The sequence below is a fragment of the Haemorhous mexicanus genome, chromosome 9 (assembly GCF_027477595.1).
Source record: "Haemorhous mexicanus isolate bHaeMex1 chromosome 9, bHaeMex1.pri, whole genome shotgun sequence".
NCBI lineage: Eukaryota > Metazoa > Chordata > Aves > Passeriformes > Fringillidae > Haemorhous > Haemorhous mexicanus.
Window position 1 is genome coordinate 15,987,509 of NC_082349.1, and position 23,348 is coordinate 16,010,856.

At 44.0% G+C, this 23,348-nt stretch overlaps 1 protein-coding gene across 4 annotated transcripts in view; it reads left to right on the forward strand.

Annotated features, from left to right (window-relative positions):
* Window positions 1-12,976: 12,976 nt before the first annotated feature.
* Window positions 12,977-23,348, forward strand: part of LRRC8D (leucine rich repeat containing 8 VRAC subunit D) — a 52,404-nt gene continuing 42,032 nt past the window's right edge. Inside the window, exon 1 of one of the 4 annotated variants that reach the window (XM_059854196.1) lies at window positions 12,977-13,118. The gene's annotated coding sequence lies outside the window, so the exon portion shown is untranslated. Of the gene's footprint in view, window positions 13,119-13,365; window positions 13,386-14,244; window positions 14,499-23,348 lie in introns of those variants that run through there. The other 3 variants (XM_059854200.1, XM_059854198.1, XM_059854199.1) reach the window with 3 other exon arrangements.

Sequence of the window (23,348 nt, forward strand, 5' to 3'; positions counted from 1 at the left end):
AGCAACTCAAGGTTTGTTCAACTTCCACAGAGATCACGAAAGTCTTGCTGCTGACAATATCCTGCTTTACCTCAAGTTCTTATTCCAGCAGAAGAGAGGACTCTCATGGTCCTGTGTCATATCTGCAAGCACTTCTGGCTAATGACCCATGTCCTTCATGAAGCTGTGCCAGGCACTGATTTACCAGAGATGCAGTAAAGTGCTGCATCCTACCTTCAAATTCCTAGAGAAAGAAAATGAATTCATAAGCTTTGGTCTGCAGGTGTCAACATGCAATTGTTTCTATACAGGTGGGAGAGTTCAGTCCTCTCCACTGGCTGCATTCAGGTTTTTCAAAGACCTCTATCAGCATTTTTCAAGCCTATACACACTTGAATTGGAACAGTAAGAAAACAAAACTCAAGTGAATGGACTGGGAAAAAAATCTTGAAAAAGTGGAGATCCAGGAACTGTGTGTGTCTGATCCATTCTTGCTTTTCTGTGGTCTAAAAATTTTTGTACCACGTTGAGCAAAGACACCAATGTGGTGTCCAAACCAGGGGGGATGTGGCAGGTTGGATCCCAGAGGTGCATGTACCACTCCCCTGTAAGGCCTAGTGCACTTCAAAGGCAGATTTTGTATTAGCTTTGAGACAAACTGCAAACTCCAATCCAGCCATGGACTTGCTGCAGAGAACACAACAAGCTTGTCCATGGGTATAGTGACTTGCCTCTTTTCCAAATGATCCAGCTGGATGGGAAAGGAAAATATAAGGGTCTTACACTAATGTGAGCTCAGTGATCTGGGAATATTTGCTGTATATAGTGGCTCTGCTAATTGAGTTGGGTGGAAAGACCATCTCCCCTCTGCTCCTCCTGTTCTTTCCAAGCCCAAAAGGAGGAGGTAAGGACACAGCCTACCTGCTGTGTGCAGGCAAGCAAAAGGGGAGGAGAGCACCCTCATTTGCTTGTGTCTCCAACAGCCTGGACACCAGCAGTGTGGAGCTCACCTTGTCCTTCCTCCTGGCAAACCAAGCAAACCAGCCACTATTTCTGAGACACATTCTGCTCACCTAGATTTAGGAACTCCACAAAGGGTAAGTAAGACAAAAAGAGTGAAATGGGTCTTAGTTTAAGGGATCTTCAGCTACCCCCAGTCCCAGTTTCTCAAGTTGGGAGTTCGTCCCAGTTCATAACATGCTTAAAGTAGAGATCAACTCTTCCTTCCTGTTCATGCAGCTCTGGGAAAACTGGTTGTACTTTGTTCAGAGAAGAATTAACAGCAACCACTAACATGGTCAGCTCATTCCTACCATCATCACTGATCTTGATCTGTCAACTCTTTTTGCTGCTTATTTGCTGGCAAAGAAACTCAAACCAAAGGTCCTTTGGGAGATGCAAAGACAATAGAAGGAAACATTTGCCTGATATCTGATGTTACCACAAAGAGCTGGCCAGTGCAAATAGAAATATTGGTCTTATGATGGAAAATTTAATGGGGAATATTGCAGGAATAGAGCCTGTGCTTCAAAGGGCTTATCTGTTCCCTAACATAGACTCCAACTGTCCTGTCCTTTTTCAGCACACTCCTCCCTCTGGAGGAGGGTACTGGTCACAGCATTTCCCCTAGTCATTCCCTGTTTTCCATTCCAAATCCCAATTTCCAGACTTCCAAATTTAGACAATGCTTCTCCTCTGAGTAGTCCTGATGTGGAGTACAATTTAATCACAAGACACTGACTGTCCAGTCCTTCCTGGACTTCTCCCTTAGGTGCATTTTGGCTCTTCCCTCTTGCACAAGAAACATCCTGGTTTACTCACAAGCTGCCACTGCTCTGTGCAGCTGCTACTTGTTATCAAGAGGTTTATGTGTGAAACAAAACCTAGTTATAAAAGAAGGGAAAAATGCAGATTCCCTGGGGCTGGGCATGAGGCTGTGGGACTGTCTTAAACCCCTGGAGATTAATTTCTGGTTCTGCAAACAAGCTCTGAATGAAAAACTTTGCCTGCTGAAGCCAACTACTCCCACCACAATTTATGTGTAGGAATTCAACATATGTGAAGGTTGTGTCTCTGGAGGTATTGTGATGGACCACTGTCACTGCAGGAAACCAAGAAAAAGTGACATAGTAAGTGGGCATAAATTGGAAAAATTAGGCTGTTTTCAGTGAATTTACTGTGGATTTAGTAACATTTCATTGTCATTTTATAAATATTCAGATTTACTGATTAGCCGTCCAAGCAAAGGGGTTTGCAATGGACACAACTGCAGATTGGGGACACAATTATTGTGAGTACCAGGAGATCTCATGCCACAGCACCATCAAGCATAGGGTTGTGTAATTTGAAAGTTTGGGTACCCATCCCTATTGCACTAATCTGAATTTGTTTTGCAGTGGAACTCACACAGGAAAGATAGGAATGGCTGGTTTTGAAGTGGAAAGAAAAAAGATAGCACAAGGGAAAAGGCACACATAGAGGGTGTACAAGAAGTTTTTAAAGAAGGTGTACAAGAAGTTTTTAAACATGTTCAACAACTGGTATTCAGATGTGAAGAAGAAATTCTGCAGTAAGCACAGGTAAGACAAGCTGTTCTATATAAGGAAAAAAAAAAAGGTGATTAGGAGCTAACAGCACAGACAGTCTCTTTTCCCAGAAGTTTAGAACTAAAGTGTAGAAATTTCATATAGGGAAAACCAGGAACATAAAGCTGCCAGTCTCCTCCGGGCCAGAATTGCCACAAAATGGCATTTTGAAACTAAACAGATATAAGAAGCTTTCTCAAATACTGGGAAGCAGGAAAGAGAGGGTCACAGAGCTAACTTCAAGTGTATCCAGGATGCTGTTCCAATGGACAGGGAGTGTTCAAAGCTGGAAATTTGAGTCCAAATATATGCATAGCAGGACAACACAGTATGCAAAAAACACCTAAAGGAACACTGCAAACAAGCCAAAAAGAGACTTGGTAATGTACTGATCTCAGGGCCCAGAGGTGTCATTACAAAATAATGAAGTGTGGCTTCACTTCTCCTTACTTGAGAACACACATGCAGATTACTGCAGGATGCATTAACAAGCACATGTGTACCTGAGACTACAGAAAAATGTAACACATGCCAAGCTAGCAGCCAAATGTGGGTTCAAGAGTCACAGATGGTAGGGGAAGACTCTGGGTCACATTAAACTATAAGATCTTATTGTTGTTAAACGATGAGCAAAATTGGGAAATGCAAGAAAACTGTTCATGTTTTGCTGAGTTTTCAGATCTGAGTCTGCTAAATTAATGTTTTAAGTAAAATAACACAATTTTATAATATGTTTTCAACTAGTCATTTTACAGCTTTCCACAGATGGTCTGAAGTATGTATGAAAATATAATACAAATGGAAAATTCCATGCCTTTAGAACATCCTTATGTGCTCTCTCATATGCACCTCCTGCATGTCCAGCAGCAATAGTTTAAATGTTAAAATTTCATGACCACTGTTGGTTTTGTAGTGGTGAAATGAAGCTGGAGAAGTGGAAGCAAAAGAAACAATGCAAGAAAGAGTGATGTTTCTAGTAGGAAAACAGAGTGTGCAAATGCAAGGGACTTGCAAGGAAAAGAATCAGAGGAGGTGATGTTAGCAGCACTCAGTTCATCTAGGAAAGGCTGAGATGCAAGGTGGAGAGACACCCATCAGGAGTGGGGACCAGCAGAGCTGTAGATGTTAGCTGAAGCCCTCCAGACAGATGAGGTGGTCTCCAGAAGGTCACCCAGGAGACATTTTGTCCTTCACAGGGGAGGAAGGAGAAGATAGGCTTGCTGGAGTTTCCCGTGTGGAGAGGGCAGGGAACAGATAAGGGCAAGGAAGGATGAATAATGTGTCTGGGGTGGGAATAGATGGAGGTCACTGGGGTCCTGGTCCAAGGGTCTTTGTGGAAAGAAAGAAGGAAGCAGAGAAGAAAAGCAATTCCATAAGACAGGAAGGAATACAGTTTCAAAGGGAATTTGCAATTAATGGCACCAAAAGCAGCAACACAACCAGAGGGATAGGGACAGAGATGGAGGAGTGAGAGGCTGTGAAACTTAATGGTGCAAGCACTGGAATAAAGGTATAGATCAGGGTTGTTAGGCTGAGGGGAGAGTTAGCTGTGGTGCTGGCTGGATTCTCCCATTCAGAGAACAAGGAAGATAAAAGGTGTGTAAGGGTGGGATTTAGGGAGAAGGGGAATTATAAGGTGCTTACCTTGGAAGTCTTGATAAAGGAGCCTGGAGGAAAGTGAAGATTTGGAGCTGTAAAGGATTGAGTAAGGCTAAAGGAGGTGGCAGAAGATACCGTTTCTGAGGTATTTGGATAAGTAGGAGCAGAGAATGGGTAATGCTATTGACTGTATAAGAGCCAGGGAGAGTACAGGAGAGGAACAAGCCTGGCACAGACTTGGGAGAAGCTGGCAGTACCCCTGCACAGGGGTAGAAGAAAGAGAAGACCTGTGTGAAGCAGTAACCTGAGGTGGTAGGCAGGGGGTCTAAAGTGAAGGAAACTGTAGGAGGACTGAGAGAGAGGATGGAGCAAGAGGTGTTAGGAGAGAGCACATAAGATATGAGCGAGTAGCAGGGAGATAAAGAGGAAGGAAAGGGTAGAGCAGTGCGGCAAAGCTTTGTGTGGATGAGGAGTGCAAGGGAAAAGGGGATGGGAGTCAAACAGCAGAGGTAGTGTGAAGGTGGAAAGGATGGAGAGATGGAATTATTCCAAGGTGGGAGGGAAGAAGAAAGACAAATGAATAGGCAAATTATAACTAATGCAATAATTAACTGCTACAGCAGTAATCTGATTGTCACCCAAAAAAGAGGATGAGGCAGGGAGTTCGTGAGTGAGGGGGAGGCATGATCAGGCTGGCAGAGAAGCAGAAGTGGGCTGAGCCCAGTGGGGTGCAGAGGCAGTGTGGCAGGGAGCAGCAGTAGCAGATGCTGGGGCTGCAGTTCCTATGGCAACATACAAAGGCAAATGCAACGTGGCAGCGTTAGCAGGGGACAGCTCGGTGCCTTTCTGTGTCACACTCCCCAGGCTGGGAGTGGAGCTGAGCACCATCCCTGGCCACCAGGGCAGCATGGCTCTGCCCCTGCAGAAACCAGCACAAGTTACTGGCAGGTTTTGAGGCCCGGCCCCCTCACTGCTGTGAAATGGGTGTCTTGTGCTCTCTTTCTCCAATCCTAGGAATCCCAAAGCGCAGCAGAGTGAGAGCTGCTGAGCATCTTGCCAGCAGTGAGGCGCCTGTGTGCCACATGGCGAGGCGATAGCACTGCAGGGAGTGATGGGAGAGTGAGCATCCCCCCTCCTCATGCCCATGTGCCATGGGGCTGGGGGCTTAAATCTCCCATCCCCTGGCTCAGCACGGCCTGCTGCAGCTGGCACACACCTCCAGGCACCTGAAGTGTGTAGGTGCCCTCTAACAAGTCTGTCATAGTGTGAGGCCAGTCTGCCTACAGCAGGCAGAAAAAGCACATGGCTTTCACAGGCTGGGGCCTTATTTCTTACTCATAAATTCTGGCAGAGTTTTCCCTTCCTTTCCTATAGCACCTCTTGTAATTAATCAGCAGTTTGGGTCTGCAGCTACTCCACACCATTGTGCTCATGTCCTACACCAAACAGCTGGAGAGAGAACATAAAGGCAAATTTTCCTATTTCTCTGACGCTCGGAAGAACGCTGCGGGGTGAGCAGCAAGGATGCAGCTCCATTTATGCTGCCCCGCCGGAGACCCATCCGCGCCCCGCAGCAGCGCTCGGGCTTTCCGCGGGCTCGCTTCCAACAGCAGAGGGAGCTCCGGGAGAGGAAGAGGAGAAGGCGAAGCTCGGCAGGAGCAGCCCCAGGAAGGAGGGAGGCGGGCAGAGGTGGACGGAGGTAACTTCAGGCTGTTGTGCTGCACCAGGTAGGGAGCTTGTAACAGCGTGAATGGATGAGGGGAAGTGGGGCCTGAGAGCGGGAGTAGTTGAAAAGCAGCCACCATGGAAACAAAATGCCAGGAGAACTTTAGGTATAAAAAAAACCAAGAATGAGACGAGCAAAAGATGTGTCTGGGTGCTCTTTCTAAGATTTAAGACTTAGGCTAACTTAGGGCATCTTGTGCTAAATAGCTGTAAGGAGGAAGAGGGTATCTTAGTTACTTGGAGAGTGTTTTTAGTGTATTTAAGTGCTAAAAGGTCTGGCTGTATTTTTTGTGAGGAGAATGCCCAGTGTAGAACACTGTTGTCACATCAAATTAATTTCAGAAAGTTTCAGTGACATTTTGAGAAACTGGTGCATGGGTTCACACCAGGATCAAAGGACAGCAGTGAATATGCCTTTGTGGCAGTGGAAATGCGCCCATTGGTAGCTGATGGCCATTTCTGCCCCACATGGGATGACAGCAATACCAGCCAGCCACATCACAGCCCCTACAAAGCCAGATCATGGCTATGACTCTAGCCACAGAGATCAGAGCAAGGAAATAAATATGTTGGTCTTTCCATCCCTTGTTCTCCGTGGTCCCGGGTGCAGCACAAGAGCGGGCATGATTCATTCCACAGTGTCTGGGCAACCCAAGGGAAAATCGCCTGCTAATTTCAGTTTCTGATGTCAGAACGTATAATTAACCGGACAAAGCAAAACGTTATTTTAGGTTAAGGCGTGATCAGACCTTCCTTCTCCCTCTACCTATTTCTAAATGGTAATAAGTTGAAGGTGTTTGAGGCTGGGGGAGGTATATGTTTTGTGGTGGCTATAGAGTGTTGGCAGTGAATTTGCTGCTCCTATGCCTTCTAATATACACAAACATTACCAGTGCTTTCTCCAATTAATTTATATTCAAGTTAAATGCAGAGAAAACAAAGTTTTTGGACATTACAGTAACCTTCTTCCCTGTCATTGCATGTGTGTGCAACACTTCTCCTTTGTATCAATGTTTGGAACAGGAGATGAAGCAGGTTTTGAAATTAGCATGCTGAATGCCATGGTGGCTGTGCATAGGAATCACAGGAGTTCTTGGAATCTTTAAGGTGTGTAATGTTAGAGTGGATAGTGTGATGCAAGACTAACAGTGGATATTTAATTGTAGAAGCTTTAGTGACTGGAATACTTTGGTTTACAGTTAGTGTATTTGAAAAAGTGCTTGGAAGAGGATTTTAGAGGTGAATTTATATCATGTTGTTGCAATGTTTTCCCTTGGGTAGAACTGATAGAATGAAGCAATTGATTTTGTTTGATCTATAATATGTACATATAACCAGCAGAATGTCTTGCATTTAAGGTAAGAGGATTAATACAGCCTATTTCAAGCAAAATCAACTTCTTTTAGTGCTGTGTTGGCAAGTCTGGGTTCTGTAGGCTCCCAGGCACCAAAAAAAAAAAAAAAAAAAGTAAAGGGAAAAAAAAAAAAAAAACCAGCCCTTTTTGCAGTTCTTGAGGTGGGAAAAGAGCTCTAAGTACCTCTGGTCCCTGATTAAGGAGCTCCATTTTAAAATAAAAGTTCTATAGTCTCCTTCTGCAGAATGACTAGTGGTTTCTTTGCTCCATGGTAAAATAGGAAGGCAGAGAGAAAATGCAGCATATAAGATATAAATATTACTCCTTTATCCCTTTTTTTCCCAGGCTGTTTTTGCCTGGTTTTCCTCAAATTTACTTGTTTTTGGTGGTTAGGGGTTTTTTGTTGTTGCTGTTTTTTTCTGGTTTGGGATTGGGTTAGGTTGGTTTTTTTTTTGGGAGGGGGTTGTTTGTCTGGATTTTTTCCTGATCTAGTTGGGTGAGTCCTTAATCTTTAGCCATTTGAATGACTGGAGATCAGTCAATTGCAGGCTCAGAGCATTTTGGTCCCACATATGTTCTTTCTTTTTCCTCCTGCTGCTCAGAAAGCTTTGCCCAGCTGTGCACCTCATTACGCCCTTGTGGCTAGGCTATTTTAAGGAAACTTATTCCAAAGGAATAACAAAATCAGCAAGGTCTAACTATTGTACCAGTGTGATTGGGGAAGTGAAGGTTAAGTGCTAGCACAGGTACAGCTCAGCACTCTGAAGATAACTGGCTTGCCATTTCTTTAAAGGCCATCATTGTCCTAGATCCAGGTAGGGCACTTAGGTTTTGTGTCACTCCGTTTGCACATGGAGCCACAGCCATTTCACTGAGAAAGCCAATTGAGATCTGAAGGGGAAAGAAGGGCTTTCAGGCATGATTTGAAGAAAGAAATAACAGACTGAAATGTCCCTGGGAAAGCAGGGAAACTGCTCCAGAGAGCAGGGCTAGACAAAGTGTGACCTGAAAGCTTCTTTTGGTCTTACTGCTAATTCTGATTATGACAGCTTTTAAATTTTTATTTCCTGTTCTGTCTCCATGTTAACATTTAGTAATTGTGGAAATGGTGTTGAGCGGAAGAGGCAGAGATCATAGAAGCAGTAAAGTGCAAAATTAAGAAAACAGGAAGAGCTAAGTAGATTAAGTAGACTGGTACAGACTGACCCCTCCTCCCAGCCCGCTGGCTCTAAAGATCTGAAGGTACTCAGCATCTCAGCAGTGATTCCTGCCTGGGCACTGAGTATACAGACCCCTGTTACCAGACAGTACATTTGACTGACACAGGCTCTATCTTGGGCTGGCCAAGCAATGCACAACCATATTCTTGCTTCTGCTAAAGTCCTGCCCTGGCAAGCTGCCAGGGTGAAGGGCAGGTTTGCCTGCAGCTCAGTTTATGGCCTTCCTGCCATGCCTCCCATCTCACATGATGCTGTGTGTTTTGTGACTTTATAGTCCTTTATTGATAAATACAGAATGAAACAGATTGGCCATCTGTTTGTATATCCACTGGATGAAATTTTAGAACTCATGAAAACTAGGTCTTCTGTGTAATCAGAAGCAGCCAGCATGTGTTCCTGCCATCACTTGAAAAACTTTCCTGAGCTGCAGTGTGATAACACACGCTGCTAGCAATGCACACCATCATGGCTGCTGCTCTTGTTTCAAAATACAAAGGTACTTGCTAAGAATGAGGCCTCATCCCCGAAATTTTTAGAAATGGAACTGTCCATTGGTTGGCTTACATATTATCACAAATGAAACAAAAGAACTGGTGATCACATTGTGGAGTTCTGGATGTAAGTAGAAACTGCTGTTTATCTAAAACAGTCATTCATTCCTTTTTTCAGCACAAAGACAAGGTAAGCAGTGATTTTTTTTCCATCCAGAAAGTTCAGAAGCTGGGAGAATCCCAGCCAGAATAGCTGGCTTGCAAGGCCTTTAAGAGTCACTGTGTTTTTAATACAGAGGCTGCTGTGCCAGGTGTTTGAAGACAAGCATAATAGCAAAGTATCTTCAGAAAAAGTGGTAACATGGGTCTGAATAATTGTTTATAATGGAGTTATATGGAGTTATATAATGGCAAAGAAAGTTGGTTGGTAGGAATTTAAAAAAAAATTGAGGGAATTACAAATGAACCTAGTAGGGACAGGGTTTTGCAATGCTTTTGAAATTGGAAAAACATGCTTTTTTCCCTTTTCTTCAATATCTTTGGGATTATCAGTAAAAATGTATGAAAAGGAAGATTGTCTGATAATTTGATTAGACTTTCTGAAAGGTTTGGCAATTTGTCCTGGTGATGGGGCAGACTGAGCTCCAGCAGTCGGGTAGCACAAGATCACAGCCCTGGGGCTTCTCCTTCCCTCTCCTCTCTGGAAGCACAGCCCCACACCCCACGGCTAGTTCTCCATGCAACAGGCTCTCCACAGCCAGCTCTCCACAGCCCTTGCCAACATCTGCTTGCAGGACAATAAACCAGCTGCCAACGCATCGCCCACTTTTGCCTGGGAAGTCATCCTTGCTGCCACTATGATGGGTGCGTGGCACAGTGGTGGCCCTAATGGCCCTGGGGCTGGCAGTGGCAGATCGGGGCTGACAAGTCTGACTGCAGCCCCAGCTCCATCGTCCTGCCCATTGTCCTGCCCATGTGTCCTGGGTGAACACCACGGGCTGAGCTGTTCAGCACTGAGAAACACTCTTTCTGTAAAACAGGTGGCCAGTAGCCAAGAGAAGTGACTCATATGCCTCCTCCTCCTTATTTAAACTGGAGTCTTCCCCTTCATGCTTTGCCCATTCCATGAAGCCAAACTGCTGTTTCTGGAGAGGAGAAAGCCAATTCCCTGCCTGTTCCTCTTCTGTATAGCTGTCCACACTTCTTCCCGAGTTACTGGTACCTCATCTACTTCTTAATCATAGAATCATAGAATAGTTTGGGTTGGAGAGCATCTTTAAAGGTTATCTTGTCTAATCCACAATATCAAAATTACCCTTCATCTTAAAGTTGCTTGGAAGAAAAATTTGTCAGCCCACTCAAAGCCAGGACTGAAATATTTCCCAGTATGGAATTTCCTCACTCTTTTCTGAGGAGCCACTGGTGCACTCTTTTTTTGACACCATCTCTTCCTTATGTTCACCTTCTGCTGGTGTTTCTTTTGCAGCTGGTTCCCTTGGACTGAACTTGGACATCTGCTGGACAATGTCATGCAGGTATATATGAGATGCACAGTATGGCTGTTTGAGTGAAAGAAGGAAAATACTGGAAATCATCTCAGAATGAATAGTCAGCTTTCAACCTGGCCAGAATGGTAACTCTGTTGGAGGGCTGATATTTTCTAAAAATTTTTAATGATATAAGAATGAGGATAACAATAAGGTTGAAAGATATGACATATTTGGCTACTCACGGTTATGGAATTTGAAAAATTGAAACTAAAATGCAGTTGTAAATCCAGAAGGGATTGGTTTATCCTGTGAGGCATATGACTGCATTGCTATTGCTTGTTAATGTAATCACTAACTCAGTTCTCTGAGCCACAAATCAAAATAACAATATTAGTTTATTTAATTGTAAAGGGCCAATGTCAAAACTGTGCAAATGGGAAAGAGCCATTTTCCCCCCACAGCCTCTGTTTTCTTGCATCTTGGAGTATCTTGGAGTTGGCTGACTTGTACTTTTGCCTATAAACTATAGCAGAATAACAGAACAGCTGGGATTTTTATTTGCCCCAAACTGAGCTCTTTTAGATTTATAATTTCCCTCCTCTCTTTTCTGTCCCACCTCAGCATGTCCTAGGTGGTCAGAGCCAGAAACAGCAATGCAGAAAGAGCTGCCCAAAAGTACTCAGACTTGAGCCTGGGGAAGACCAAACCTGAAACAGTGGGAGAGGTCTCTACTAGAAAAGCTTGAAAGAGGTGGTGGAGAGAGGTTTAAATTAAAACCCATTTGTGTTACCTTTAAATACATACCAAAATGAGTAGAAAAAAAAAAAATCCAAACCAAAACAAAAACCAAGCAACCCAGCATATGTTCTGTAGGAGGCAAGTCCTTCGCACTTGTGTTTGCCCTGTCAGAAAGGGAATCTTAATTGGATCCGGATCTTCCCAGTTCCAGGTGTCTTCTCTCTCAGGTCCCCAGAGCCATTTGTTTGTTTTGCTGGTGTGCCTCAGCTTGGCAAAGTATCTTGATTGCTAAGTGAATGTGGATTCAGCCAGCTCTGACCAGCTCTGGCATCTGAAAAAATCCTTTTTTCTTCCGCTTGAATTTCTCTGCCAGCTGCCTTCGAGTCAGGATTTCCCAGCCAGCAGCTCTTGTTATTATCTGTTTTCACTTGCCTTGATGTTTACCAGATTGGACTGCCTTTATCTCTATTAACCCTCCCTCACTGTGGAGCCCCAGTATTACATACCCTATGTGCCTTGGCCATGGGGTCAGAGCAGAAATAAGTAAATAGATAATAAAATCACCTTACTGAAAAAACAGTGAGGTCTAAAATGTTGGCCAAAAATAACACAAGTGATGGTGATCTCAGGGAAGAAAATAGCTAAAAGGCCAAATGAAGGTATTAAAAATCAAAGCTTAAAATAATTGACTCATTAGCTCATTAGACTAAATCTGAGCTCTGCTAAAATTCCCCACCAGATGAAAACTCCGGTATGAAAATAGTGCCGAACAGCTGAGAGCAGGACAAGCTGGCCTGATTTTTTCTGGTCTCAGAGTGAATTGTTGCTAAGAAGTGCTTTCATTTGTAACCTTAGATACATCATACAGTCATTTAGACCAGAAGGTCTGATTAAAAATGCATCTAAAAATATAAAGGGGAAATTCTCAATCTTTAAAGGGCCATAAAGCTATTCTGAACAAGCACCCAAAATCACTTCCCATCTCCTCCAGTTCTTGAAAACATGGGGAGGAAATAAAATATGGAAAAGATAAGCTCTTTTTTTTTTTTTTTTTTTTTTTTTTTTTTTTTTTTTTAATTCCATTCTTCATCAAGACCAATATACTTTCAAAGGTAATAGATTACATCCAGTTAAAAAGACCCGCAGGTCTGGTCACATGTCGGCTCAGTATTTAAGGATATCGGTGGCTTTTCAGTTAAAGGAGGAAAAAAAATTTCTAGTGGATTTCGGGGTGAGGATCAGGGTTAGTTCGGCTTCTTCCTCAGTGTCCTGTGTGCAGCCTCTGGAGCCGCCGTGGAGGAATCCGTCTCTGCGATCCCAGCGGTGCCGCCCCCCCGTCCAAGCTAAAGCTGCCTTTGACTTTTTGGTTCCCTCAAGGGCTCAAGATAGACAAATAAAATAACTTTCCTCCTTCTCCATGATAATATTTTAATAATTAAGCTACGCAGTGTGAACTTGTCGCTGCTTTATTTGGCTCACGCACTACGTTCCATTCACCTGCACACCGAGAACACCCTACGGGCTTTGCCGCCCGGCGCTTCGCCCCCGCCGCGCCCCGCGGACACGTCCCAGCACCCCAGCGCAGCCCCGGCGCATCCCACCTCCGCCCCCGGCCCGCGGCACCTGAGCGCGGCGGCTGCGCGGGGGGCGAGCGGGCGGGGCCGGCCCGGCCCGGCCCTCACATGCGCGGCGCCGCGGGAGCCATTGGCCGCCGGCCCCGCCGCCGCCGGCAGCCGGTGCTGTCCGCACGCCGAGCCATGCGGGTGCGCGCTGCAGGACGCTGCTAGGAGCCTGAGCCCGCCCCGCCTCTCCGCCCGCATGGCAGCGCCGTGGGACTGACCGCCGCCGAGAAGCTCTGCGCCCCCGCCGCACGCACGGCTCGGCTCGGCTCGGCCGGGCGGCTCTCGGGGTCCGCAGCCCGCAGAGCCGTCCCTGAGGTGAGGCGTGCGCGGGGCCGGCGGGAGGCGGTCGGGCAGGCGGCGGAGGGGCCGCGGGGAGGGGGCGGCATCTTCACCGGCACCCCCGCCGCTCCCTCCCCATGCTTTCCCTCGCGCTTCTCTTTATCTTTTTCCGCGTGCAGACCGGCCTGCGCCGGTTCGCTGGTGCTGCTGCCAGCGCCGGTGCGCCTCGGCAGGACCCCGGGGGCGGCTGCGCTCGTCGCGCTGCTCTCCCGTGGGATGCGCATCCACGCAAGACGTGCCCGCGTGAGTGAGGGGCCAGCGGTGAGAGCGGGGCTGGGAGTGCGGCGTGGTGCTGGGGAATGCGGCTGGAACTGCGAGCCCCTTTCGAGGCCAGTGGGGTTGGATCCGGCCCTCTGAGGGCCGCCAGCTGTGCGGCTTTTGTATGGGGTCAGCTGTGCGTCGTGTTGCAGCTCACGCAGATTAGAGAGGCCCAAAGCAGTCAATAAAGCACATCTTCAGGGCAGAACCAGCCCTTGTCAGATAACCATCTCTGTTTTTTCGAGGCGCGCCTCCTCCCTTCCCCCTGCTCCCCAGTACGTGGCAATACCGACTCCTGCTCCTTTAGGATCCCTGAGCTTGGCACAGCAGCTCCTGTATTGCAACCTGCATTCCCCCCTCCCCGTCACAAGTGCTGCCACCGCTCTTAAACAAATACGAATTCAGGAACAGAAGGCTTGTGACTTGCCCAGCATCCTTTAGGGGAGCTGGTCTGCGGTCACTGGGGGGATTCAGGCTCTGCGTTTACAGCACGCCTGCAGCCCGTGGCACTTCCTCCTCTGCATGTTCCCAGTGTGTAAGAGCCATAAGATAGGTTACTCAGACTTGAAAATGGAGGACGGTAGTGGTGGTGGTGTTGTTTGGTGGATAAGTCTTAGCAGTACTTCCTGTAATGGTGGTGCTGAAAGTGATGTTTTACTTGACTTAGCTGCTGGTGCAGAAAGCATTTTGATGTACCCGCTACTCGTAAACTCTGCCAGTTACAGCTTTAAAAAAAATCCCCGAACACTACAGGGAAGTGTTTGGTGTTTTTTCAGCCTTATGTCTGTCGCCGTGATAGGAAAGGATAGTATTCTCTGCCTGTAAAACTGAAGGTGGGCAGTGACAATGCCCGCTTGTTTGGGAGAGAGGACTTTAGGATGGGAGAAATATGCATGAACAGGGCTGAGATTTTAAACCCACAGCTCTGAGCTATCAAAAAAGCACTCTTGTGCCAGATGGGGTAGCTTTCTCTGTGTTGTTTTTTTTTTCTTTTATTTCTGTTTTGTTTCTTGTTTTTCGTGGTGGTGTTTTGTTTTGGTTTTTCCCCCCCTCAACTCTTCCTGGAGACAAAGGAAACCATCTTTCTTCAAACTTAGGGTAAGGTTAGTGTTGTGTTATTTGCTCTTGATTGCCATCTTAAATTAATTCACCAAGCTTTACTTGGGGCCAGGATCCTGTTCATTCTTTGTGCCTTACAAATGCCCTATAAACCTTTTATTGTTAGTTGAAACTTATTTATGAAGTCCTGACCTAGGAATATACTTCTGTGGCTATATTTTTTTTTCAGAATTTTCTCCTGTGTCTCTAGGCAGGCATTGCCTTTATAGTAAACTCATTTGGTGCTTTGCTTGTATCTTGCTTAGTGTCAAAAACACTTGTCTGTTTGCTCTGTCTGTTTTCTTGCACATAACAGCAGGAATATTAAATAGATGCTGTTATTTGTAATTGTAATTACTTCAACAAAAAGTATTAAAACTTTACAGTGGCTGTGTGAGATTATGCAGGGAAGGGAACAGCGTTAAGCTGTCATTTGTTTTGTAAGATCCAGGTATGCACAATAGATATCTCTACCAGTCTTGACATCCTTGAGGGGATGGTAATCTGTCCGGTGTGTTCAGATCTGGAAAAGGAATTTTAACCAGCAGTACCAGCATTGAAGAAAGACTGTGTGCTGCAGTCAGAGGAAGGTAATTATTAATAGGAGCCAACCTCTATAATAACAAAGCAGAGAGAGTGAAAGCACCTGGGTGCTTGCCCTGGAAAGATTAACCAGTGAACATTGTACTAGCACATAGCTGTACATTGGAAATGTAGCTCTTGTATTCCACTTCTTTCTCAGCCCTTTGTGCCTGTTGCCTCCTCCTCTTGCATAGCAATACATAAGTGGTGGTACAGAGATACCACTGCTCTGCCTCCCGTTTATGACTGCATGCCTGGATAGGGAGGAAAAAAAGCTAATGCTGTTTGTGCTAGACTTGCAGTAAGTCCTGCCGGTGACAAAAGGATAAGAGAATAAAGGCTAGTGGAGAAAAGGGTATGTCCATCCCTGTGGTCAAAAGCACTTGCAGCTACGTGTGTTGTGGCTTGGAGCAATTTTATAAGAAGGGAAGTTTTCTGGGCTGAAGTTGGTTCTTTTAAATTCTCTTGGTCTTCCCATTTCTTCTGTATTGAGGTCCCATTCAAAGTCTGTTAAAGCCAGTGGCAGTAAGTGGGTTTGAATCATGCCCTGTAGGCAGGCTGAGCTCCTTACTTGCTGTGCCACCAGTGGCTGTGTCAGGTCCTGCTTGTGTGGGGTTCCCGAGGGTTGGCAGAGTGCGGGCTCAGCACCTCAGCCCAGCCTCTCCCTTTGCTTTCTCTTGCACCTCTAAGAGCCAGAGGGGACCTTAGCTACAGGTACATGGGCACTGTGATTGCAGAATTAGTGTCCTGAGGCTTAAAGCACTTCATCTCTGTGGGGCTGCTGAAGGCTGTCTTGCTGAGAAGTAGCCTGAGTCACAAATGGGGGAACATGAGGGAACTCAGTAAACAACTTTCACAGCTGGATGTAAAAAAAAAAAGAAAGAAAAGGAGTTCTGGTGTAAGTATTTTATGAAATAATGAACTCTGAAGGTTTTCATTTCCTTTCAAAAAAGCAATCTTTATCTTCCAATTCATGAAGTTGCTGTAGATCCCTAAATATCATAAAACACAATTAGCAATTTTTGTTATACTTAGATGTTACATATAATAGCACACTAACATTAAGTGGGAAGAACAAAACCTGTTATTTCAGTTTCTGCTATTTAAATTCGTCCATTTCTTGCTAGCATTGAAATAGGGCTGCACAGTTCTCCTTTTGTGGTTTTTTTTCTTACTGTTTTATTTATTTATTTTTTGTCTCTTGGTGGTGGGGAAATTATATCCTAACCAACCTAAAAAGCTATTGCTGTGTTACGAAAAATGGAAATATTTTTCTCCAGGAACTTTACATTTAGGTAAAGACTTGCCTGTGCTTTTGCATGACTGACATTTTAAACGTGTTTTTTTAACAAGCAGTGAAAAGTCTGTGGACTTCACCATGCAGAGACTTGTGTCCATGACTAATTTTCCACATATGTATAGTTTTATGAGTCCACATGCTTGCATGAGGCTCTCTGGGGTCACGCTAATACTGCTTGATCTTGGAATCCATATGCTTTTATTCTTGGCTGTGATGGTGAGCTGCTGTGCATCCACACAGGGCTGAGATATGAAGAAAGGTGTTTGTGAAATGCATTTCTCTAGCAGTTACCAGCATTATGTTTTGTGAAAGCAATTGTAATTAGTGTTTCAAGGCTATTCTGTACTTCTAACCTTGAGAACACTTTGAGCTACGTTTTTAAAGTTTGACTTACTTGCGTTGGGGATGGGTTTGGCTCAAGATCTTTTGGTAGGAGCAAATTGAATACAATTTTCTTTTAACCATATAACAAAGAATAGGTACCAGTTGCTTGCCAAACAATTTCTCCCCTCAGAGATTACAAACAAATTTAGGAAAGAACAAAGCTAGGATTTCTAGTGTTTACCTTCTTGAGAATCATCTTGGTTTTGGCATGTGAAAAAGAAAAGTGCGTCACAAGTCAAGTTGGCACCTAATGCCGTCAGTAATACTAATTTCCACATCATTAATTTTAACTGACGCTGCTTCAGTCTTTCTCTTACCACAAATTTATTTAATTAAAAGAATTTAAACTCTTTTCATTTATTTCTGTATTCTCTTCAGCTGTAGTGAGAACAGGTTCTTGTCCCCCGTCTGGAAATGGATAGGAAGAGAAGTTAAAAGACATTCATGTAGTAGCTGCCAGAATGTTGAGGGAGATATCCTTGGAAGGAGAAAACTTGTTTTCTTGAAATCAAGCCAGCAAAATGCCACTTTTGCCCAACACTTGGAGGCAAGCAGTAGTATGGGAAGTGAGTACGGCTGCACCAAGGACTCTTTTGTTAGAACTGTTTTAAAAGAAATACCTTAGTTTCTCTTCTTCTCCCTCTTCAAGTATAAATCAGGATACAAAACCATATTGTTCATGTAGCCTCAAAAATAATTTTCCTTCTTTCCACTTGAGCTCTTTCCTCAGAAGTGATTTGTTCCAAGACTGAAGTAATTGCGACATTCAAGACTTGAGAAGCAATCGTGGTGTAAAATACAACTACCCTTAAAGAGGAGAAAGGATGGTTGCTGTTCAGATATTCTTTCTTTTTGGATGCCCTCTTTAGTTAAAGGTAACTGATTAAGAAGTAGAAAGAAATAGCAAGGCTGAAAGAGTGTGGCGTCCAGCAGTGAGTGAGGATAGCATTTGTGTTTATTCATGATGGTCTTGCTTTTTGTATTGTGTGATCAGGAAAAGAAGAAATAGTCTGATTCTTGTGATCTGCCTTGCTCCTTGTTAGTGTTTAAAAAAAAAAACCAAACAAAGCCCCTCTGTATGTGGTCTTCTTGTCAAAAGTTAGGCATCTCAGGTGTTCTATCTTATGGTCTACTTTGAAGACCAGAAAATTGCAGTGGAAGATTTCTCAAACATAAGGAGTGGCCGCTACAGATAATTAAAGGCTGTTGTTACCTTTTCCTATCAGATATCCCTTCAAACTGTTTGCTGTGCTTATAAATTTAGGAAAAAAAGGCACAGTTCTCAAACTGGAGTTTCAAAAGCTCTCTATTCATTTGCTCAGGATTTTTCTGAGTTCTATCTCCTGATTATTTCCTCTGCATGGTTAGACCATGGATAAGGGAGACTAAAGTGTCTGTTGCTGTTTTAGATGTCTTACCTGTGACACTCACATGGAGCTGGTAAATATGATGAGACCATCTGCTGGAAACAGTGATGCACAAGATGAGCCCTCTCCCTGCATTCGTTATGTAAAGATACACAGAGAAAGGAAAAACCCTATACATGAAGGTTCTTTATAGTCCTGATGAAGCAGTGAGACAGGCTCCTGCCTGTCCTCATGCAACCTAATGGCTACGAAGTCACAGCCAAGATACAGGCTTGTCTTTTCTTCCTCTCTTGAACTTCATTCTTTCCAAGTCAGCATTGAGATTAGTTTCTTTATAAAAGGTATTCCTGATTGCCCTTGGGTCCTACAGAAGCCAGGGCTGCCACACCTATGATGTTTTCAAGTCTGGCCAGTTGTGCAGATACCAACATGCCTGTTAAAAGCAGGGATTTTTTTTGTAGGTTAAAAAAATTGAAGCACTTTACTCTTGCTGCAGTGATTTTCCAACCAGAGATTATAGCTTTAAGGACAGAACAAGTGCACGGGATGTGTATATGAATATGGTGTCTGAATATTTGCCTGTTCTTCATCCATTGCAGGACAGGAAGGAAAGGAACTTACAAGCTTTCAGCTGATGTGAGAACTTGTATAAAAAATGTGGATGCCTGCAATTACCCTAGTGCAGGCTTGATGAATCTGTATGTGCTAGGCATGGATATATTTTGATGTGTGCACATAAAAAGTTGATTTTTTCATGTTGTGTCGGTAAAATGTATGGTTTGTTGTCTGTCTCAAATACACTGATTAAATAACCAAGCTTATACAACACTGATTTGTTAATCATTGAAAATAACCTTTCGGTTCAAGAGCTTCCTCTGTGAGAATTAATATTTTATACAGAAGTGTTATGTAATAGACATTTTGTTGTCTTTGCAGTCCTGTTAGAGGAACATGGTGTTAAGCTGATGTGGTTTGGATTGTTCTGTATAAATTTGTCCACTAAACCAATGCAAATATCAATGAATAAGGGCGGGGGAAAGGTCCATATTGCATATTTGTAAATGGTGGTTTGTGTACAGATCATGGAAAGGGGGGTTAGGAATTGCTTTGGCCTGATAGTCTCTGCATTAAAACTTGAGGGAGCAGTGTTAGAGGTAGTGCACTGGCTTGCTTTGTTTCCAGGCACCACAGTGGTTACACACACTTTCCACATGCATTAGCAATTGCCTTCATCAAGGATGCACGGAGCAGCCAGACTTCACAGTTAATCTGACTGGTGTTTCAAAATACAAACTGAGAAGTCCACAGACAGGGTTCCTCTCAATGGCTGCCCTACAGAAACTTTTATGTACTTACTTTCTAACTAATTAAATTAGAAACAAAGCGTAACCTACCTAGTTTAGCAGAGGAACTGACAAAAGGGAAATGAAACTTCTTATGCACTTGGGTTTTTTAAAGTAATATTTGATGGTTTATAACCTGTACTAAATTTCTTCACAGTTTTGCCTTGTTGGCCTTGATAGTAGAGAGGAAGGAAAAACTGGTTTGATAGTTTTGCTCCTCTCCTTTTCTATCCTTCTGACAACAAATGTATTGGCTCTGGAAACAAGGAAATGGAGGAATGCAGATACATAAAGGCTTGTTGGTGCTGCAGAAATTGTGAATTTAACCAGTGTTGGTGTCCCTATGAAAAGTAGGTAGGAAAAAATAAAAAGGAGTGGACTGAGAGAAACAAAATCATGCTAATAATCATTCAGAAAAGTAAAAGATGCACGGGTTTGGACAAGAATTTTTTTCCAGTGTTTAAAACTTGTATTTATGCTATGTTTATTTTTATTGAAAGTTAATTTAGTATGTACTTAGATTGAAAGGTGAATTTAAGAGTGTCTTTATTAGCATTGATCAGTTTAACCCAAACAGATTTTAAAGAAAGAAACCACTGAGGCCCGAGTTACGGGAGAAAAAAGATAGTAAACCTGAAAATAAAAACATGAGGAACATGCAAAATTACAAAAGAAAATAGAATTGAGGCAAAGAAAAGGAGATAATAGAGCTGTGGAGAGAAGTGTGAGTAAATACAACATAAAATTATAAAGCATGAGGTTATATATGCTGTTCTGCAAGTGGAAAGTGTATGAATTCTGTTTGTTTGAGGGTGCCTCATTCCAGAAACAAGGCTTTCGTGCTCATGGGGGAATGGCCAAGTTTTCTGTGTTTGGAGTTAGCTTGAAGCAAAGTATTTGAAAAAATTCATTGCATGAAATGTAATGGGTGCCTGAAGCTTATGGGTTGAATTAATACAAGCCTGGTTTTGCCTAATGGTTTGCACGTGCCTCATTTGTATTTTAAGATTGTAGCCTGTCCATGTGCACAGTGGCCCAGGGCAGCCTGGAAACAGGCCGTGTGCAGCTGGTCAGTATGAGGAGCAGACTGCCCCTTCTCTGCTGTTTCTTATGTGTGTGAAGAGAGGATGGTGGCCCTCCACGCCCTCATAGCTGCTGATTTCTGTCACCTCATTCATGACAAGACTTCTTCAGTGTCTGATGGTTTACCGTTTTGCTGTTTGAACTTGTAAAATCTTAGCTCTGGTTTGCTATCTGCTGAAGAGTGTAATACCAGAGCTTCCAGCAGCAGCAGCCCCCTCTCTACTGCCTGTGGTCAAACATTGAGTAAGCTGCAGCAGTGAGGGGGTTTGCCTGCTTGACCAGCAAGGTTTGATTTGTTGATGTTTTTGCTCTATTCCTGCTCTCTGCAGCAGAAGAGAGGAAGTGGGGAGGAGTTTGCACACAACCTCTGGCTCATGGATGGGGGAAGAGGAGGTGGCCACCAAGAGAAGGGAGGAATTACAAGCAGCTCCCAAATTAAACTGGGTGTTTGGTGTCATGTGAAAAGCAAGGCCTAGAATGGACAATGAGCTCTGCAGGGAGTGGCAGTGGGATCCTGTAGGCTCCCATGTAGCAGGAGCAGTGCCTAAGGTGGTTTCCAAGGGGAGTGTGGTTTCAAGACCAGCTGGAGCAAATTTGAGCTTGCACTGCTGTTGAAAAGGGAAGTCCTGCCTTCCAGCCCACCCTCTGCTGTGGGCAAGATGCCTTTCCCAGGCACATACCATGGAGAGAGCAGAAATGTTAAGTAGCAGGGTGGCCACAAATGAGCTTCAGCTAATTGCAAAACTTACTCAGAGATAGCAACAAAATCTGGTATTTATCTGGTTAGGTTATGTGCTGCTTTTGACAGTATTTCTATAGGAGGTATCTGTGCTGGGGGTTTTTCTTCTCTCTTTATGGTATGACACTTTTCTTGTGTGCTGGTTTCTGTTTTTCTTATGCAGCAGCAAGGGAGAAAGATGGCATTTTAACTGAAGAGATTGTCAAATGTCTGCTGTTGTCTGGGTACTTTGAGATATATGTAGAACTGAGAATTATTGAGCTGTGCTGAAATTAAACCTCTAATGACTGGAACTGCTTACTTATTTAATTAGCTGGGAGTTTGGGCTTTTTATTCCAAAATATCTACTTCTTCCCCAAAATACTGTGACTTCCCTCCTTTTCATTTCTTTACAGAATTCATAATGATTTGTTCTAAGTGAATTGTTGAGGGTTTTTTTCAGTCTGTTAACAATGATTGTTTCCCTGTTAAAAGCATCAGAAGTATTGTTTTCCTTAATGGAAAAGATGTTTGATCAAGTGACTGTACAAATGGAGGCAGCCACTGTATATAGGACGTGGCATTTGGAGGTTGCATGTGTTATGCCTGAAGTGCCAAGTGCTTGGCTGTGATTCAGATGAAATTGGCACTGGCTGTTGCCAACACCCCAATGTAAATGCGGTGTCTTTCCCTATGCTGTAGGGCCCTGAAAGAAAAGTATTGAAGTGAATGAGTGCCAGAGGGGCCGAGGTTAAAAGAGAAGTGGTGCATGTGCTCCTTATTTAATCTCCTTCATAGCCACAGTCCCATGTACTGATTATACCAGTGGGTGTGTATTCTTGTATCGAAGCAGATGTTTCTGTAAGAAAGATGTTGCTTTGTTTTAATAAATTGAGGTTGTCACTTCAAAAGTGGGAGAGGGAGGTGAAGGAAGTAGCATAAAGTGAGAATTTGACAAATGGGATTTGGAACAAAATCCATGAGAATTTTTGTGGTAAGAACTGCAGGGAAGAATCCCTTCGCTGGTCTTGGCATTGCCCAAACGTCTACTTACTTATGTGCTGCTATGATTTATGTAAGAAGTTCTGCTTTTTCTGCTTTTAGATTGGTTTTTGGGGTTTTTTTTTTGTTTTGGTTTTTTTTGTTTGTTTTAAACCAAAAATTTGTAGTATTTTGTCATTTGTCATCCTTTACATTTCCTCAGGTATGATCCAATCCATGTGCATGTGCTCAGCCTGTTCTGGGAAGGGGAGGGTGGTGGTGATGGACCTCAGCAGTATTTCAGATTGTGATTCAGCTCCTGAAGACAAGCTGTCCTGTTCTTCCCATGCCTTGCCAAGTGTGGTGGTGCTGTTCAGCCTCTCCTGGCCCCTTAAATGCTGATACACTCTCAAAAACCACAGTCCTACTTTGAAGGTGGGAGCTGCCTTTGCCTGCTGTTTTCAGGAATGGTTTGTTGCCTTTGGGAGCACTGCTGTGGAGGGATTGGAGGGCATGGTGAACTCTGTTCAGGCCCTTCTTACATGGCTCCCTGACCTCATGAAAAACAAGGGTTACAGCAACAACCAAGGTGAATGGCCCCGTGGCTGTGAGCATTCTCTGTTAGACCTCAAGTATGATCCAAAGGTCTGTTCTGAATCCTGCTTGCTTTAGACCCTTGGAAAGTATCTAGTCACAGGTTTTTTTCCTCCATTTATTTAAAAACCTAGAGTCTCTGAAAACTCCAGTTCTGCATAAAAAGATTTGCTTCTCCTGAGACCAGTTGACTACCCCAAGCCCTTTCAAGAAGAAAAGTCTATGAGGCATATTTTATTTGAGGATTTGACAGTGTTTTCCCCATCTCCTTATCCCGAGTCTCTACTGCTAAGAAGAAACCTGGAACAGCAGGTTCCTGCTGACCTTTAAAATTATCTCAGTGGAAAGCCTGACACAGGGCTTGTTCCTGTGTGCTTCTGAGTGCCAGTGGGTGCCACTCCTGAAAATGCCTCAGAAGAAAATTAAAGTGAGATTTGGGGGGAGGATGTGTTTGCATTTTTTCTACAGTGGTTTGGGAGCAGCTCAAGTGGGCGAGTG